The following is a 19,918-nucleotide window of genomic DNA, read 5'->3' as shown; positions in this document are numbered from 1 at the left end:
AGTCTGAAATTAGAGTCCATATTTCTTAAAATACAACTTTATGGAGATTTTAGGAATGAATTTGATTTCGACTACCTACCATTCCATTCCAAAATTTCAGCCCGTTTGGTCCCATAGAGCCTGATAAAAGTGTTTCCAAAGTCCGAACCCAAGTCTGAAATTAGCGTCCATAAAAATCATGATTTTTCTAAAAATACAACTTTATGGAGATTTTGTGACTGAATTCTATTTGGCCTACAATTCTCATCACAATTACAAAATTTCATCCCGTTCGGTCCCATAGAGCCTAGATAAACTGCTCCAAAAAACGAAACAATAGTCTGAAATTAGCGTCGGAAAAAGTCATAATTTTTCTAAAAATACATTTTTTTAGAGATTTTGGGATTGAATTCGATTTCTACTACAATACTCATAACAATTCCAAAATTTCAGCCCGTTTGGTCCCATAGAGCCTCATAAAACTGCTTCCAAAAGTCGAACCAAAGTCTGAAATTAGAGTCCATATTTCTTAAAATACAACTTTATGGAGATTTTAGGAATGAATTCGATTTCGACTACCTACCATTCCATTCCAAAATATCAGCCCGTTTGGTCCCATAGAGCCTGATCAAAGTGTTTCCAAAGTCCGAACCCAAGTCTGAAATTAGCGTCCATAAAAATCATGATTTTTCTAAAAATACAACTTTATGGAGATTTTGTGACTGAATTCTATTTAACCTACAATTCTCATCACAATTACAAAATTTCAGCCCGTTCGGTCCCATAGAGCCTAGAAAAACTGCTCCAAAAAACGAAACAATAGTCTGAAATTAGCGTCGGAAAAAGTCATAATTTTCCTAAAAATACATTTTTTTAGAGATTTTGTGACTGAATTCGATTTCTACTACAATACTCATAACAATTCCAAAATTTCAGCCCGTTTGGTCCCATAGAGCCTAGATAAACTGCTCCAAAAAACGAAACAATAGTCTGAAATTAGCGTCGGAAAAAGTCATAATTTTTCTAAAAATACATTTTTTTAGAGATTTTGGGATTGAATTCGATTTCTACTACAATACTCATAACAATTCCAAAATTTCAGCCCGTTTGGTCCCATAGAGCCTCATAAAACTGCTTCCAAAAGTCGAACCAAAGTCTGAAATTAGAGTCCATATTTCTTAAAATACAACTTTATGGAGATTTTAGGAATGAATTCGATTTCGACTACCTACCATTCCATTCCAAAATTTCAGCCCGTTTGGTCCCATAGAGCCTGATAAAAGTGTTTCCAAAGTCCGAACCCAAGTCTGAAATTAGCGTCCATAAAAATCATGATTTTTCTAAAAATACAACTTTATGGAGATTTTGTGACTGAATTCTATTTAACCTACAATTCTCATCACAATTACAAAATTTCAGCCCGTTCGGTCCCATAGAGCCTAGAAAAACTGCTCCAAAAAACGAAACAATAGTCTGAAATTAGCGTCGGAAAAAGTCATAATTTTCCTAAAAATACATTTTTTTAGAGATTTTGTGACTGAATTCGATTTCTACTACAATACTCATAACAATTCCAAAATTTCAGCCCGTTTGGTCCCATAGAGCCTCATAAAACTGCTTCCAAAAGTCGAACCAAAGTCTGAAATTAGAGTCCATATTTCTTAAAATACAACTTTATGGAGATTTTAGGAATGAATTCGATTTCGACTACCTACCATTCCATTCCAAAATTTCAGCCCGTTTGGTCCCATAGAGCCTGATAAAAGTGTTTCCAAAGTCCGAACCCAAGTCTGAAATTAGCGTCCATAAAATTCATGATTTTTCTAAAAATATAACTTTATGGAGATTTTGTGACTGAATTCTATTTGGCCTACAATTCTCATCGCAATTACAAAATTTCAGCCCGTTCGGTCCCATAGAGCCTAGATAAACTGCTCCAAAAAACGAAACAAAAGTCTGAAATTAGCGTCGGAAAAAGTCATAATTTTTCTAAAAATACATTTTTTTAGAGATTTTGTGACTGAATTCGATTTCTACTACAATACTCATAACAATTCCAAAATTTCAGCCCGTTTGGTCCCATAGAGCCTCATAAAACTGCTTCCAAAAGTCGAACCAAAGTCTGAAATTAGAGTCCATATTTCTTAAAATACAACTTGATGGAGATTTTAGGAATGAATTCGATTTCGACTACCTACCATTCCATTCCAAAATTTCAGCCCGTTTGGTCCCATAGAGCCTGATAAAAGTGTTTCCAAAGTCCGAACCCAAGTCTGAAATTAGCGTCCATAAAAATCATGATTTTTCTCAAAATACAACTTTATGGAGATTTTGTGACTGAATTCTATTTGGCCTACAATTCTCATCACAATTACAAAATTTCAGCCCGTTCGGTCCCATAAAGCCTAGATAAACTGCACCCTAAAACGAAACAATAGTCTGAAATTAGCGTCGGAAAAAGTCATAATTTTTCTAAAAATACATTTTTTTTAGAGATTTTGTGACTGAATTCGATTTCTACTACAATACTCATAACAATTCCAAAATTTCAGCCCGTTTGGTCCCATAGAGCCTGATAAAAGTGTTTCCAAAGTCCGAACCCAAGTCTGAAATTAGCGTCCATATAAATCATGATTTTTCTAAAAATACAACTTTATGGAGATTTTGTGACTGAATTCTATATGGCCTACAATTCTCATCACAATTACAAAATTTCAGCCCGTTCGGTCCCATAGAGCCTAGTTAAACTGCTCCAAAAAACGAAACAATAGTCTGAAATTAGCGTCGGAAAAAGTCATAATTTATCTAAAAATACATTTTTTTTAGAGATTTTGTGACTGAATTCGATTTCTACTTCAATACTCATAACAATTCCAAAATTTCAGCCCGTTTGGTCCCATAGAGCCTCATAAAACTGCTTCCAAAAGTCGAACCAAAGTCTGAAATTAGAGTCCATATTTCTTAAAATACAACTTTATGGAGATTTTAGGAATGAATTCGATTTCGACTACCTACCATTCCATTCCAAAATTTCAGCCCGTTTGGTCCCATAGAGCCTGATAAAAGTGTTTCCAAAGTCCGAACCCAAGTCTGAAATTAGCGTCCATAAAAATCATGATTTTTCTAAAAATACAACTTTATGGAGATTTTGTGACTGAATTCTATTTGGCCTACAATTCTCATCACAATTACAAAATTTCAGCCCGTTCGGTCCCATAGAGCCTAGATAAACTGCTCCAAAAAACGAAACAATAGTCTGAAATTAGCGTCGGAAAAAGTCATAATTCTTCTAAAAATACATTTTTTTAGAGATTTTGTGACTGAATTCGATTTCTACTACAATACTCATAACAATTCCAAAATTTCAGCCCGTTTGGTCCCATAGAGCCTCATAAAACTGCTTCCAAAAGTCGAACCAAAGTCTGAAATTAGAGTCCATATTTCTTAAAATACAACTTTATGGAGATTTTAGGAATGAATTCGATTTCGACTACCTACCATTCCATTCCAAAATTTCAGCCCGTTTGGTCCCATAGAGCCTGATAAAAGTGTTTCCAAAGTCCGAACCCAAGTCTGAAATAAGCGTCCATAAAAATCATGATTTTTCTAAAAATACAACTTTATGGAGATTTTGTGACTGAATTCTATTTGGCCTAATATTCTCATCACAATTCCAAAATTTCAGCCCGTTTGGTCCCATAGAGCCTCATAAAACTGCTTCCAAAAGTCGAACCAAAGTCTGAAATTAGAGTCCATATTTCTTAAAATACAACTTTATGGAGATTTTAGGAATGAATTCGATTTCGACTACCTACCATTCCATTCCAAAATTTCAGCCCGTTTGGTCCCATAGAGCCTGATAAAAGTGTTTCCAAAGTCCGAACCCAAGTCTGAAATTAGCGTCCATAAAAATCATGATTTTTCTAAAAATACAACTTTATGGAGATTTTGTGACTGAATTCTATTTAACCTACAATTCTCATCACAATTACAAAATTTCAGCCCGTTCGGTCCCATAGAGCCTAGAAAAACTGCTCCAAAAAACGAAACAATAGTCTGAAATTAGCGTCGGAAAAAGTCATAATTTTCCTAAAAATACATTTTTTTAGAGATTTTGTGACTGAATTCGATTTCTACTACAATACTCATAACAATTCCAAAATTTCAGCCCGTTTGGTCCCATAGAGCCTAGATAAACTGCTCCAAAAAACGAAACAATAGTCTGAAATTAGCGTCGGAAAAAGTCATAATTTTTCTAAAAATACATTTTTTTAGAGATTTTGGGATTGAATTCGATTTCTACTACAATACTCATAACAATTCCAAAATTTCAGCCCGTTTGGTCCCATAGAGCCTCATAAAACTGCTTCCAAAAGTCGAACCAAAGTCTGAAATTAGAGTCCATATTTCTTAAAATACAACTTTATGGAGATTTTAGGAATGAATTCGATTTCGACTACCTACCATTCCATTCCAAAATTTCAGCCCGTTTGGTCCCATAGAGCCTGATAAAAGTGTTTCCAAAGTCCGAACCCAAGTCTGAAATTAGCGTCCATAAAAATCATGATTTTTCTAAAAATACAACTTTATGGAGATTTTGTGACTGAATTCTATTTAACCTACAATTCTCATCACAATTACAAAATTTCAGCCCGTTCGGTCCCATAGAGCCTAGAAAAACTGCTCCAAAAAACGAAACAATAGTCTGAAATTAGCGTCGGAAAAAGTCATAATTTTCCTAAAAATACATTTTTTTAGAGATTTTGTGACTGAATTCGATTTCTACTACAATACTCATAACAATTCCAAAATTTCAGCCCGTTTGGTCCCATAGAGCCTCATAAAACTGCTTCCAAAAGTCGAACCAAAGTCTGAAATTAGAGTCCATATTTCTTAAAATACAACTTTATGGAGATTTTAGGAATGAATTCGATTTCGACTACCTACCATTCCATTCCAAAATTTCAGCCCGTTTGGTCCCATAGAGCCTGATAAAAGTGTTTCCAAAGTCCGAACCCAAGTCTGAAATTAGCGTCCATAAAATTCATGATTTTTCTAAAAATATAACTTTATGGAGATTTTGTGACTGAATTCTATTTGGCCTACAATTCTCATCGCAATTACAAAATTTCAGCCCGTTCGGTCCCATAGAGCCTAGATAAACTGCTCCAAAAAACGAAACAAAAGTCTGAAATTAGCGTCGGAAAAAGTCATAATTTTTCTAAAAATACATTTTTTTAGAGATTTTGTGACTGAATTCGATTTCTACTACAATACTCATAACAATTCCAAAATTTCAGCCCGTTTGGTCCCATAGAGCCTCATAAAACTGCTTCCAAAAGTCGAACCAAAGTCTGAAATTAGAGTCCATATTTCTTAAAATACAACTTGATGGAGATTTTAGGAATGAATTCGATTTCGACTACCTACCATTCCATTCCAAAATTTCAGCCCGTTTGGTCCCATAGAGCCTGATAAAAGTGTTTCCAAAGTCCGAACCCAAGTCTGAAATTAGCGTCCATAAAAATCATGATTTTTCTCAAAATACAACTTTATGGAGATTTTGTGACTGAATTCTATTTGGCCTACAATTCTCATCACAATTACAAAATTTCAGCCCGTTCGGTCCCATAAAGCCTAGATAAACTGCACCCTAAAACGAAACAATAGTCTGAAATTAGCGTCGGAAAAAGTCATAATTTTTCTCAAAATACATTTTTTTTAGAGATTTTGTGACTGAATTCGATTTCTACTACAATACTCATAACAATTCCAAAATTTCAGCCCGTTTGGTCCCATAGAGCCTGATAAAAGTGTTTCCAAAGTCCGAACCCAAGTCTGAAATTAGCGTCCATAAAAATCATGATTTTTCTAAAAATACAACTTTATGGAGATTTTGTGACTGAATTCTATATGGCCTACAATACTCATCACAATTACAAAATTTCAGCCCGTTCGGTCCCATAGAGCCTAGTTAAACTGCTCCAAAAAACGAAACAATAGTCTGAAATTAGCGTCGGAAAAAGTCATAATTTATCTAAAAATACATTTTTTTTAGAGATTTTGTGACTGAATTCGATTTCTACTTCAATACTCATAACAATTCCAAAATTTCAGCCCGTTTGGTCCCATAGAGCCTCATAAAACTGCTTCCAAAAGTCGAACCAAAGTCTGAAATTAGAGTCCATATTTCTTAAAATACAACTTTATGGAGATTTTAGGAATGAATTCGATTTCGACTACCTACCATTCCATTCCAAAATTTCAGCCCGTTTGGTCCCATAGAGCCTGATAAAAGTGTTTCCAAAGTCCGAACCCAAGTCTGAAATTAGCGTCCATAAAAATCATGATTTTTCTAAAAATACAACTTTATGGAGATTTTGTGACTGAATTCTATTTGGCCTACAATTCTCATCACAATTACAAAATTTCAGCCCGTTCGGTCCCATAGAGCCTAGATAAACTGCTCCAAAAAACGAAACAATAGTCTGAAATTAGCGTCGGAAAAAGTCATAATTCTTCTAAAAATACATTTTTTTAGAGATTTTGTGACTGAATTCGATTTCTACTACAATACTCATAACAATTCCAAAATTTCAGCCCGTTTGGTCCCATAGAGCCTCATAAAACTGCTTCCAAAAGTCGAACCAAAGTCTGAAATTAGAGTCCATATTTCTTAAAATACAACTTTATGGAGATTTTAGGAATGAATTCGATTTCGACTACCTACCATTCCATTCCAAAATTTCAGCCCGTTTGGTCCCATAGAGCCTGATAAAAGTGTTTCCAAAGTCCGAACCCAAGTCTGAAATAAGCGTCCATAAAAATCATGATTTTTCTAAAAATACAACTTTATGGAGATTTTGTGACTGAATTCTATTTGGCCTACAATTCTCATCACAATTACAAAATTTCAGCCCGTTTGGTCCCATAGAGCCTGATAAAAGTGTTTCCAAAGTCCGAACCCAAGTCTGAAATTAGCGTCCATAAAAATCATGATTTTTCTAAAAATACAACTTTATGGAGATTTTGTGACTGAATTCTATTTGGCCTACAATTCTCATCACAATTACAAAATTTCAGCCCGTTCGGTCCCATAGAGCCTAGATAAACTGCTCCAAAAAACGAAACAATAGTCTGAAATTAGCGTCGGAAAAAGTCATAATTTTTCTAAAAATACATTTTTTTTAGAGATTTTGTGACTGAATTCGATTTCTACTACAATACTCATAACAATTCCAAAATTTCAGCCCGTTTGGTCCCATAGAGCCTCATAAAACTGCTTCCAAAAGTCGAACCAAAGTCTGAAATTAGAGTCCATATTTCTTAAAATACAACTTTATGGAGATTTGAGGAATGAATTTGATTTCGACTACCTACCATTCAATTCCAAAATTTCAGCCCGTTTGGTTCCATAGAGCCTGATAAAAGTGTTTCCAAAGTCCGAACCCAAGTCTGAAATTAGCGTCCATAAAAATCATGATTTTTCTAAAAATACAACTTTATGGAGATTTTGTGACTGAATTCTATTTGGCCTACAATTCTCATCACAATTACAAAATTTCAGCCCGTTCGGTCCCATAGAGCCTAGATAAACTGCTCCAAAAAACGAAACAACAGTCTGAAATTAGCGTCGGAAAAAGTCATAATTCTTCTAAAAATACATTTTTTTAGAGATTTTGTGACTGAATTCGATTTCTACTACAATACTCATAACAATTCCAAAATTTCAGCCCGTTTGGTCCCATAGAGCCTCATAAAACTGCTTCCAAAAGTCGAACCAAAGTCTGAAATTAGAGTCCATATTTCTTAAAATACAACTTTATGGAGATTTTAGGAATGAATTCGATTTCGACTACCTACCATTCCATTCCAAAATTTCAGCCCGTTTGGTCCCATAGAGCCTGATAAAAGTGTTTCCAAAGTCCGAACCCAAGTCTGAAATTAGCGTCCATAAAAGTCATGATTTTTCTAAAAATACAACTTTATGGAGATTTTGTGACTGAATTCTATTGGGCCTACAATTCTCATCACAATTACAAAATTTCATCCCGTTCGGTCCCATAGAGCCTAGATAAACTGCTCCAAAAAACGAAACAATAGTCTGAAATTAGCGTCGGAAAAAGTCATAATTTTTCTAAAAATACATTTTTTTAGAGATTTTGTGATTGAATTCGATTTCTACTACAATACTAATAACAATTCCAAAATTTCAGCCCGTTTGGTCCCATAGAGCCTCATAAAACTGCTTCCAAAAGTCGAACCAAAGTCTGAAATTAGAGTCCATATTTCTTAAAATACAACTTTATGGAGATTTTAGGAATGAATTCGATTTCGACTACCTACCATTCCATTCCAAAATTTCAGCCCGTTTGGTCCCATAGAGCCTGATAAAAGTGTTTCCAAAGTCCGAACCCAAGTCTGAAATTAGCGTCCATAAAAATCATGATTTTTCTAAAAATACAACTTTATGGAGATTTTGTGACTGAATTCTATTTAACCTACAATTCTCATCACAATTACAAAATTTCAGCCCGTTCGGTCCCATAGAGTCTAGAAAAACTGCTCCAAAAAACGAAACAATAGTCTGAAATTAGCGTCGGAAAAAGTCATAATTTTTCTAAAAATACATTTTTTAAGAGATTTTGTGACTGAATTCGATTTCTACTACAATACTCATAACAATTCCAAAATTTCAGCCCGTTTGGTCCCATAGAGCCTCATAAAACTGCTTCCAAAAGTCGAACCAAAGTCTGAAATTAGAGTCCATATTTCTTAAAATACAACTTTATGGAGATTTTACGAATGAATTCGATTTCGACTACCTACCATTCCTTTCCAAAATTTCAGCCCGTTTGGTCCCATAGAGCCTGATAAAAGTGTTTCCAAAGTCCGAACCCAAGTCTGAAATTAGCGTCCATAAAAATCATGATTTTTCTAAAAATACAACTTTATGGAGATTTTGTGACTGAATTCTATTTGGCCTACAATTCTCATCACAATTACAAAATTTCAGCCCATTCGGTCCCATAGAGCCTAGATAAACTGCTCCAAAAAACGAAACAATAGTCTGAAATTAGCGTCGGAAAAAGTCATATTTTTTCTAAAAATACATTTTTTTAGAGATTTTGTGACTGAATTCGATTTCTACTACAATACTCATAACAATTCCAAAATTTCAGCCCGTTTGGTCCCATAGAGCCTCATAAAACTGCTTCCAAAAGTCGAACCAAAGTCTGAAATTAGAGTCCATATTTCTTAAAATACAACTTTATAGAGATTTTAGGAATGAATTCGATTTCGACTACCTACCATTCCATTCCAAAATTTCAGCCCGTTTGGTCCAATAGAGCCTGATAAAAGTGTTTCCAAAGTCCGAACCCAAGTCTGAAATAAGCGTCCATAAAAATCATGATTTTTCTAAAAATACAACTTTATGGAGATTTTGTGACTGAATTCTATTTGGCCTACAATTCTCATCACAATTACAAATTTTCAGCCCGTTCGGTCCCATAGAGTCTAGAAAAACTGCTCCAAAAAACGAAACAAAAGTCTGAAATTAGCGTCGGAAAAAGTCATAATTTTTCTAAAAATACATTTTTTAGAGATTTTGTGACTGAATTCGATTTCTACTACAATACTCATAACAATTCCAAAATTTCAGCCCGTTTGGTCCCATAGAGCCTCATAAAACTGCTTCCAAAAGTCGAACCCAAGTCTGAAATTAGAGTCCATATTTCTTAAAATACATTTTTATGGAGATTTTACGAATGAATACGATTTCGACTACCTACCATTCCATTCCAAAATTTCAGCCCGTTTGGTCCCATAGAGCCTGATAAAAGTGTTTCCAAAGTCCGAACCCAAGTCTGAAATTAGCGTCCATAAAAATCATGATTTTTCTAAAAATATAACTTTATGGAGATTTTGTGACTGAATTCTATTTGGCCTACAATTCTCATCGCAATTACAAAATTTCAGCCCGTTCGGTCCCATAGAGCCTAGATAAACTGCTCCAAAAAACGAAACAATAGTCTGAAATTAGCGTCGGAAAAAGTCATAATTTTTCTAAAAATACATTTTTTTAGAGATTTTGTGATTGAATTCGATTTCTACTACAATACTCATAACAATTCCAAAATTTCAGCCCGTTTGGTCCCATAGAGCCTCATAAAACTGCTCTCAAAAGTCGAACCAAAGTCTGAAATTAGAGTCCATATTTCTTAAAATACAACTTTATGGAGATTTTAGGAATGAATTCGATTTCGACTACCTACCATTCCATTCCAAAATTTAAGCCCGTTTGGTCCCATAGAGCCTGATAAAAGTGTTTCCAAAGTCCGAACCCAAGTCTGAAATTAGCGTCCATAAAAATCATGATTTTTCTAAAAATACAACTTTATGGAGATTTTGTGACTGAATTCTATTTGGCCTACAATTCTCATCACAATTACAAAATTTCATCCCGTTCGGTCCCATAGAGCCTAGATAAACTGCTCCAAAAAACGAAACAATAGTCTGAAATTAGCGTCGGAAAAAGTCATAATTTTTCTAAAAATACATTTTTTTAGAGATTTTGTGATTGAATTCGATTTCTACTACAATACTCATAACAATTCCAAAATTTCAGCCCGTTTGGTCCCATAGAGCCTCATAAAACTGCTTCCAAAAGTCGAACCAAAGTCTGAAATTAGAGTCCATATTTCTTAAAATACAACTTTATGGAGATTTTAGTAATTTTTTTTATTTTATTTATTTATTTAAGTTTTAATCCAGCAGGACTGGGAGGATAGTGCAATCCCAGTCTGCCATATTACATGAAATAAAACAAGGAAACAATAAAATTAAGGTAAAAAAACAAATTATGAAAATGGAAATATGATAAAACAAAGAGAAATAAAAAAATAATATTAGGCAGGTACCTAAATATAAAATAATAATGAATGTAATGAATGAATGTAATGAATTCGATTTCGACTACCTACCATTCCATTCCAAAATTTCAGCCCGTTTGGTCCCATAGAGCCTGATAAAAGTGTTTCCAAAGTCCGAACCCAAGTCTGAAATTAGCGTCCATAAAAATCATGATTTTTCTAAAAATACAACTTTATGGAGATTTTGTGACTGAATTCTATTTAACCTACAATTCTCATCACAATTACAAAATTTCAGCCCGTTCGGTCCCATAGAGCCTAGAAAAACTGCTCCAAAAAACGAAACAATAGTCTGAAATTAGCGTCGGAAAAAGTCATAATTTTCCTAAAAATACATTTTTTTAGAGATTTTGTGACTGAATTCGATTTCTACTACAATACTCATAACAATTCCAAAATTTCAGCCCGTTTGGTCCCATAGAGCCTCATAAAACTGCTTCCAAAAGTCGAACCAAAGTCTGAAATTAGAGTCCATATTTCTTAAAATACAACTTTATGGAGATTTTAGGAATGAATTCGATTTCGACTACCTACCATTCCATTCCAAAATTTCAGCCCGTTTGGTCCCATAGAGCCTGATTAAAGTGTTTCCAAAGTCCGAACCAAGGTCTGAAATTAGCGTCCATAAAAATCATGATTTTTCTAAAAATACAACTTTATGGAGATTTTGTGACTGAATTCTATTTGGCCTACAATTCTCATCGCAATTACAAAATTTCAGCCCGTTCGGTCCCATAGAGCCTAGATAAACTGCTCCAAAAAACGAAACAATAGTCTGAAATTAGCGTCGGAAAAAGTCATATTTTTTCTAAAAATACATTTTTTTAGAGATTTTGTGACTGAATTCGATTTCTACTACAATACTCATAACAATTCCAAAATTTCAGCCCGTTTGGTCCCATAGAGCCTCATAAAACTGCTTCCAAAAGTCGAACCAAAGTGTGAAATTAGAGTCCATATTTCTTAAAATACAACTTTATGGAGATTTTAGGAATGAATTCGATTTCGACTACCTACCATTCCATTCCAAAATTTCAGCCCGTTTGGTCCCATAGAGCCTGATAAAAGTGTTTCCAAAGTCCGAACCCAAGTCTGAAATTAGCGTCCATAAAAATCATGATTTTTCTAAAAATATAACTTTATGGAGATTTTGTGACTGAATTCTATTTGGCCTACAATTCTCATCGCAATTACAAAATTTCAGCCCGTTCGGTCCCATAGAGCCTAGATAAACTGCTCCAAAAAACGAAACAATAGTCTGAAATTAGCGTCGGAAAAAGTCATAATTTTTCTAAAAATACATTTTTTTAGAGATTATGTGACTGAATTCGATTTCTACTACAATACTCATAACAATTCCAAAATTTCAGCCCGTTTGGTCCCATAGAGCCTCATAAAACTGCTTCCAAAAGTCGAACCAAAGTCTGAAATTAGAGTCCATATTTCTTAAAATACAACTTTATGGAGATTTTAGGAATGAATTCGATTTCGACTACCTACCATTCCATTCCAAAATTTCAGCCCGTTTGGTCCCATAGAGCCTGATAAAAGTGTTTCCAAAGTCCGAACCAAGGTCTGAAATTAGCGTCCATAAAAATCATGATTTTTCTCAAAATACAACTTTATGGAGATTTTGTGACTGAATTCTATTTGGCCTACAATTTTCATCACAATTACAAAATTTCAGCCCGTTCGGTCCCATAGAGCCTAGATAAACTGCACCCTAAAACGAAACAATAGTCTGAAATTAGCGTCGGAAAAAGTCATAATTTTTCTAAAAATACATTTTTTTTAGAGATTTTGTGACTGAATTCGATTTCTACTACAATACTCATAACAATTCCAAAATTTCAGCCCGTTTGGTCCCATAGAGCCTGATAAAAGTGTTTCCAAAGTCCGAACCCAAGTCTGAAATTAGCGTCCATAAAAATCATGATTTTTCTAAAAATACAACTTTATGGAGATTTTGTGACTGAATTCTATTTGGCCTACAATTCTCATCACAATTACAAAATTTCAGCCCGTTCGGTCCCATAGAGCCTAGTTAAATTGCTCCAAAAAACGAAACAATAGTCTGAAATTAGCGTCGGAAAAAGTCATAATTTTTCTAAAAATACATTTTTTTTAGAGATTTTGTGACTGAATTCGATTTCTACTACAATACTCATATCAATTCCAAAATTTCAGCCCGTTTGGTCCCATAGAGCCTCATAAAACTGCTTCCAAAAGTCGAACCAAAGTCTGAAATTAGAGTCCATATTTCTTAAAATACAACTTTATGGAGATTTTAGGAATGAATTCGATTTCGACTACCTACCATTCCATTCCAAAATTTCAGCCCGTTTGGTCCCATAGAGCCTGATAAAAGTGTTTCCAAAGTCCGAACCCAAGTCTGAAATTAGCGTCCATAAAAATCATGATTTTTCTAAAAATACAACTATATGGAGATTTTGTGACTGAATTCTATTTGGCCTACAATTCTCATCACAATTACAAAATTTCAGCCCGTTCGGTCCCATAGAGCCTAGATAAACTGCTCCAAAAAACGAAACAATAGTCTGAAATTAGCGTCGGAAAAAGTCATAATTCTTCTAAAAATACATTTTTTTAGAGATTTTGTGACTGAATTCGATTTCTACTACAATACTCATAACAATTCCAAAATTTCAGCCCGTTTGGTCCCATAGAGCCTCATAAAACTGCTTCCAAAAGTCGAACCAAAGTCTGAAATTAGAGTCCATATTTCTTAAAATACAACTTTATGGAGATTTTAGGAATGAATTCGATTTCGACTACCTACCATTCCATTCCAAAATTTCAGCCCGTTTGGTCCCATAGAGCCTGATAAAAGTGTTTCCAAAGTCCGAACCCAAGTCTGAAATAAGCGTCCATAAAAATCATGATTTTTCTAAAAATACAACTTTATGGAGATTTTGTGACTGAATTCTATTTGGCCTACAATTCTCATCACAATTACAAAATTTCAGCCCGTTTGGTCCCATAGAGCCTGATAAAAGTGTTTCCAAAGTCCGAACCCAAGTCTGAAATTAGCGTCCATAAAAATCATGATTTTTCTAAAAAAAAACTTCATGGAGATTTTGTGACTGAATTCTATTTGGCCTACAATTCTCATCACAATTACAAAATTTCAGCCCGTTCGGTCCCATAGAGCCTAGATAAACTGCTCCCTAAAACGAAACTATAGTCTGAAATTAGCGTCGGAAAAAGTCATAATTTTTCTAAAAATTCATTTTTTTAGAGATTTTGTGACTGAATTCGATTTTTACTACAATACTCATAACAATTCCAAAATTTCAGCCCGTTTGGTCCCATAGAGCCTCATAAAACTGCTTCCAAATGTCGAACCAAAGTCTGAAATTAGAGTCTATATTTCTTAAAATTCAACTTTATGGAGATTTTAGGAATGAATTCGATTTCGACTACCTACCATTCCATTCCAAAATTTCAGCCCGTTTGGTCCCATAGAGCCTGATAAAAGTGTTTCCAAAGTCCGAACCCAAGTCTGAAATTAGCGTCCATAAAAATCATGATTTTTCTAAAAATACAACTTTATGGAGATTTTGTGACTGAATTCTATTTGGCCTACAATTCTCATCGCAATTACAAAATTTCAGCCCGTTCGGTCCCATAGAGCCTAGATAAACTGCTCCAAAAAACGAAACAATAGTCTGAAATTAGCGTCGGAAAAAGTCATAATTTTTCTAAAAATACATTTTTTTTAGAGATTTTGTGACTGAATTCGATTTCTACTACAATACTCATAACGATTCCAAAATTTCAGCCCGTTTGGTCCCATAGAGCCTCATAAAACTGCTTCCAAAAGTCGAACCAAAGTCTGAAATTAGAGTCCATATTTCTTAAAATACAACTTTATGGAGATTTTAGGAATGAATTTGATTTCGACTACCTACCATTCAATTCCAAAATTTCAGCCCGTTTGGTTCCATAGAGCCTGATAAAAGTGTTTCCAAGGTCCGAACCCAAGTCTGAAATTAGCGTCCATAAAAATCATGATTTTTCTAAAAATACAACTTTATGGAGATTTTGTGACTGAATTCTATTTGGCCTACAATTCTCATCACAATTACAAAATTTCAGCCCGTTCGGTCCCATAGAGCCTAGATAAACTGCTCCAAAAAACGAAACAATAGTCTGAAATTAGCGTCGGAAAAAGTCATAATTCTTCTAAAAATACATTTTTTAGAGATTTTGTGACTGAATTCGATTTCTACTACAATACTCATAACAATTCCAAAATTTCAGCCCGTTTGGTCCCATAGAGCCTCATAAAACTGCTTCCAAAAGTCGAACCAAAGTCTGAAATTAGAGTCCATATTTCTTAAAATACAACTTTATGGAGATTTTAGGAATGAATTCGATTTCGACTACCTACCATTCCATTCCAAAATTTCAGCCCGTTTGGTCCCATAGAGCCTGATAAAAGTGTTTCCAAAGTCCGAACCCAAGTCTGAAATTAGCGTCCATAAAAATCATGATTTTTCTAAAAATACAACTTTATGGAGATTTTGTGACTGAATTCTATTTAACCTACAATTCTCATCACAATTACAAAATTTCAGCCCGTTCGGTCCCATAGAGCCTAGAAAAACTGCTCCAAAAAACGAAACAATAGTCTGAAATTAGCGTCGGAAAAAGTCATAATTTTCCTAAAAATACATTTTTTTAGAGATTTTGTGACTGAATTCGATTTCTACTACAATACTCATAACAATTCCAAAATTTCAGCCCGTTTGGTCCCATAGAGCCTCATAAAACTGCTTCCAAAAGTCGAACCAAAGTCTGAAATTAGAGTCCATATTTCTTAAAATACAACTTTATGGAGATTTAAGGAATGAATTCGATTTCGACTACCTACCATTCCATTCCAAAATTTCAGCCCGTTTGGTCCCATAGAGCCTGATAAAAGTGTTTCCAAAGTCCGAACCAAGGTCTGAAATTAGCGTCCATAAAAATCATGATTTTTCTAAAAATACAACTTTATGGAGATTTTGTGACTGAATTCTATTTGGCCTACAATTCTCATCACAATTACAAAATTTCAGCCCGTTCGGTCCCATAGAGCCTAGATAAACTGCACCAAAAAACGAAACAATAGTCTGAAATTAGCGTCGGAAAAAGTCATAATTTTTCTAAAAATACATTTTTTAAGAGATTTTGTGACTGAATTCGATTTCTACTACAATACTCATAACAATTCCAAAATTTCAGCCCGTTTGGTCCCATAGAGCCTCATAAAACTGCTTCCAAAAGTCGAACCAAAGTCTGAAATTAGAGTCCATATTTCTTAAAATACAACTTTATGGAGATTTTACGAATGAATTCGATTTCGACTACCTACCATTCCTTTCCAAAATTTCAGCCCGTTTGGTCCCATAGAGCCTGATAAAAGTGTTTCCAAAGTCCGAACCCAAGTCTGAAATTAGCGTCAATAAAAATCATGATTTTTCTAAAAATACAACTTTATGGAGATTTTGTGACTGAATTCTATTTAACCTACAATTCTCATCACAATTACAAAATTTCAGCCCGTTCGGTCCCATAGAGCCTAGAAAAACTGCTCCAAAAAACGAAACAATAGTCTGAAATTAGCGTCGGAAAAAGTCATAATTTTCCTAAAAATACATTTTTTTAGAGATTTTGTGACTGAATTCGATTTCTACTACAATACTCATAACAATTCCAAAATTTCAGCCCGTTTGGTCCCATAGAGCCTCATAAAACTGCTTCCAAAAGTCGAACCAAAGTCTGAAATTAGAGTCCATATTTCTTAAAATACAACTTTATGGAGATTTTGAGAATGAATTCGATTTCGACTACCTAACATTCCATTCCAAAATTTCAGCCCGTTTGGTCCCATAGAGCCTGATAAAAGTGTTTCCAAAGTCCGAACCCAAGTCTGAAATTAGCGTCCATAAAAATCATGATTTTTCTAAAAATACAACTTTATGGAAATTTTGTGACTGAATTCTATTTAACCTACAATTCTTATCACAATTACAAAATTTCAGCCCGTTCGGTCCCATAGAGCCAAGAAAAACTGCTCCAAAAAACGAAACAATAGTCTGAAATTAGCGTCGGAAAAAGTCATAATTTTCCTAAAAATACATTTTTTTAGAGATTTTATGACTGAATTCGATTTCTACTACAATACTCATAACAATTCCAAAATTTCAGCCCGTTTGGTCCCATAGAGCCTCATAAAACTGCTTCCAAAAGTCGAACCAAAGTCTGAAATTAGAGTCCATATTTCTTAAAATACAACTTTATGGAGATTTTAGGAATGAATTCGATTTCGACTACCTACCATTCCATTTCAAAATTTCAGCCCGTTTGGTCCCATAGAGCCTGATAAAAGTGTTTCCAAAGTCCGAACCCAAGTCTGAAATTAGCGTCCATAAAAATCATGATTTTTCTAAAAATACAACTTTATGGAGATTTTGTGACTGAATTCTATTTGGCCTACAATTCTCATCACAATTACAAAATTTCATCCCGTTCGGTCCCATAGAGCCTAGATAAACTGCTCCAAAAAACGAAACAATAGTCTGAAATTAGCGTCGGAAAAAGTCATAATTTTCCTAAAAATACATTTTTTTAGAGATTTTGTGACTGAATTCGATTTCTACTACAATACTCATAACAATTCCAAAATTTCAGCCCGTTTGGTCCCATAGAGCCTCATAAAACTGCTTCCAAAAGTCGAACCAAAGTCTGAAATTAGAGTCCATATTTCTTAAAATACAACTTTATGGAGATTTAAGGAATGAATTCGATTTCGACTACCTACCATTCCATTCCAAAATTTCAGCCCGTTTGGTCCCATAGAGCCTGATAAAAGTGTTTCCAAAGTCCGAACCAAGGTCTGAAATTAGCGTCCATAAAAATCATGATTTTTCTAAAAATACAACTTTATGGAGATTTTGTGACTGAATTCTATTTGGCCTACAATTCTCATCACAATTACAAAATTTCAGCCCGTTCGGTCCCATAGAGCCTAGATAAACTGCACCAAAAAACGAAACAATAGTCTGAAATTAGCGTCGGCAAAAGTCATAATTTTTCTAAAAATACATTTTTTTAGAGATTATGTGACTGAATTCGATTTCTACTACAATACTCATAACAATTCCAAAATTTCAGCCCGTTTGGTCCCATAGAGCCTCATAAAACTGCTTCCAAAAGTCGAACCAAAGTCTGAAATTAGAGTCCATATTTCTTAAAATACAACTTTATGGAGATTTTACGAATGAATTCGATTTCGACTACCTACCATTCCTTTCCAAAATTTCAGCCCGTTTGGTCCCATAGAGCCTGATAAAAGTGTTTCCAAAGTCCGAACCCAAGTCTGAAATTAGCGTCCATAAAAATCATGATTTTTCTAAAAATACAACTTTATGGAGATTTTGTGACTGAATTCTATTTGGCCTACAATTCTCATCACAATTACAAAATTTCAGCCCGTTCGGTCCCATAGAGCCTAGATAAACTGCTCCAAAAAACGAAACAATAGTCTGAAATTAGCGTCGGAAAAAGTCATATTTTTTCTAAAAATACATTTTTTTAGAGATTTTGTGACTGAATTCGATTTCTACTACAATACTCATAACAATTCCAAAATTTCAGCCCGTTTGGTCCCATAGAGCCTCATAAAACTGCTTCCAAAAGTCGAACCAAAGTCTGAAATTAGAGTCCATATTTCTTAAAATACAACTTTATGGAGATTTTAGGAATGAATTCGATTTCGACTACCTACCATTCCATTCCAAAATTTCAGCCCGTTTGGTCCAATAGAGCCTGATAAAAGTGTTTCCAAAGTCCGAACCCAAGTCTGAAATAAGCGTCCATAAAAATCATGATTTTTCTAAAAATACAACTTTATGGAGATTTTGTGACTGAATTCTATTTGGCCTACAATTCTCATCACAATTACAAATTTTCAGCCCGTTCGGTCCCATAGAGTCTAGAAAAACTGCTCCAAAAAACGAAACAATAGTCTGAAATTAGCGTCGGAAAAAGTCATAATTTTTCTAAAAATACATTTTTTAGAGATTTTGTGACTGAATTCGATTTCTACTACAATACTCATAACAATTCCAAAATTTCAGCCCGTTTGGTCCCATAGAGCCTCATAAAACTGCTTCCAAAAGTCGAACCAAAGTCTGAAATTAGAGTCCATATTTCTTAAAATACATTTTTATGGAGATTTTACGAATGAATTCGATTTCGACTACCTACCATTCCATTCCAAAATTTCAGCCCGTTTGGTCCCATAGAGCCTGATAAAAGTGTTTCCAAAGTCCGAACCCAAGTCTGAAATTAGCGTCCATAAAAATCATGATTTTTCTAAAAATACAACTTTATGGAGATTTTGTGACTGAATTCTATTTGGCCTACAATTCTCATCACAATTACAAAATTTCATCCCGTTCGGTCCCATAGAGCCTAGATAAACTGCTCCAAAAAACGAAACAATAGTCTGAAATTAGCGTCGGAAAAAGTCATAATTTTCCTAAAAATACATTTTTTTAGAGATTTTGTGACTGAATTCGATTTCTACTACAATACTCATAACAATTCCAAAATTTCAGCCCGTTTGGTCCCATAGAGCCTCATAAAACTGCTTCCAAAAGTCGAACCAAAGTCTGAAATTAGAGTCCATATTTCTTAAAATACAACTTTATGGAGATTTAAGGAATGAATTCGATTTCGACTACCTACCATTCCATTCCAAAATTTCAGCCCGTTTGGTCCCATAGAGCCTGATAAAAGTGTTTCCAAAGTCCGAACCAAGGTCTGAAATTAGCGTCCATAAAAATCATGATTTTTCTAAAAATACAACTTTATGGAGATTTTGTGACTGAATTCTATTTGGCCTACAATTCTCATCACAATTACAAAATTTCAGCCCGTTCGGTCCCATAGAGCCTAGATAAACTGCACCAAAAAACGAAACAATAGTCTGA

Source organism: Hesperophylax consimilis, unplaced genomic scaffold (assembly GCF_061612785.1).
Source record: "Hesperophylax consimilis isolate HC1 unplaced genomic scaffold, BYU_Hcon_1.0 scaffold_50, whole genome shotgun sequence".
Classification (NCBI taxonomy): Eukaryota; Metazoa; Arthropoda; class Insecta; order Trichoptera; family Limnephilidae; genus Hesperophylax; species Hesperophylax consimilis.
The sequence above is the reverse complement of the archived record's forward strand: the minus strand, read 5'-3'. Positions refer to the sequence as shown.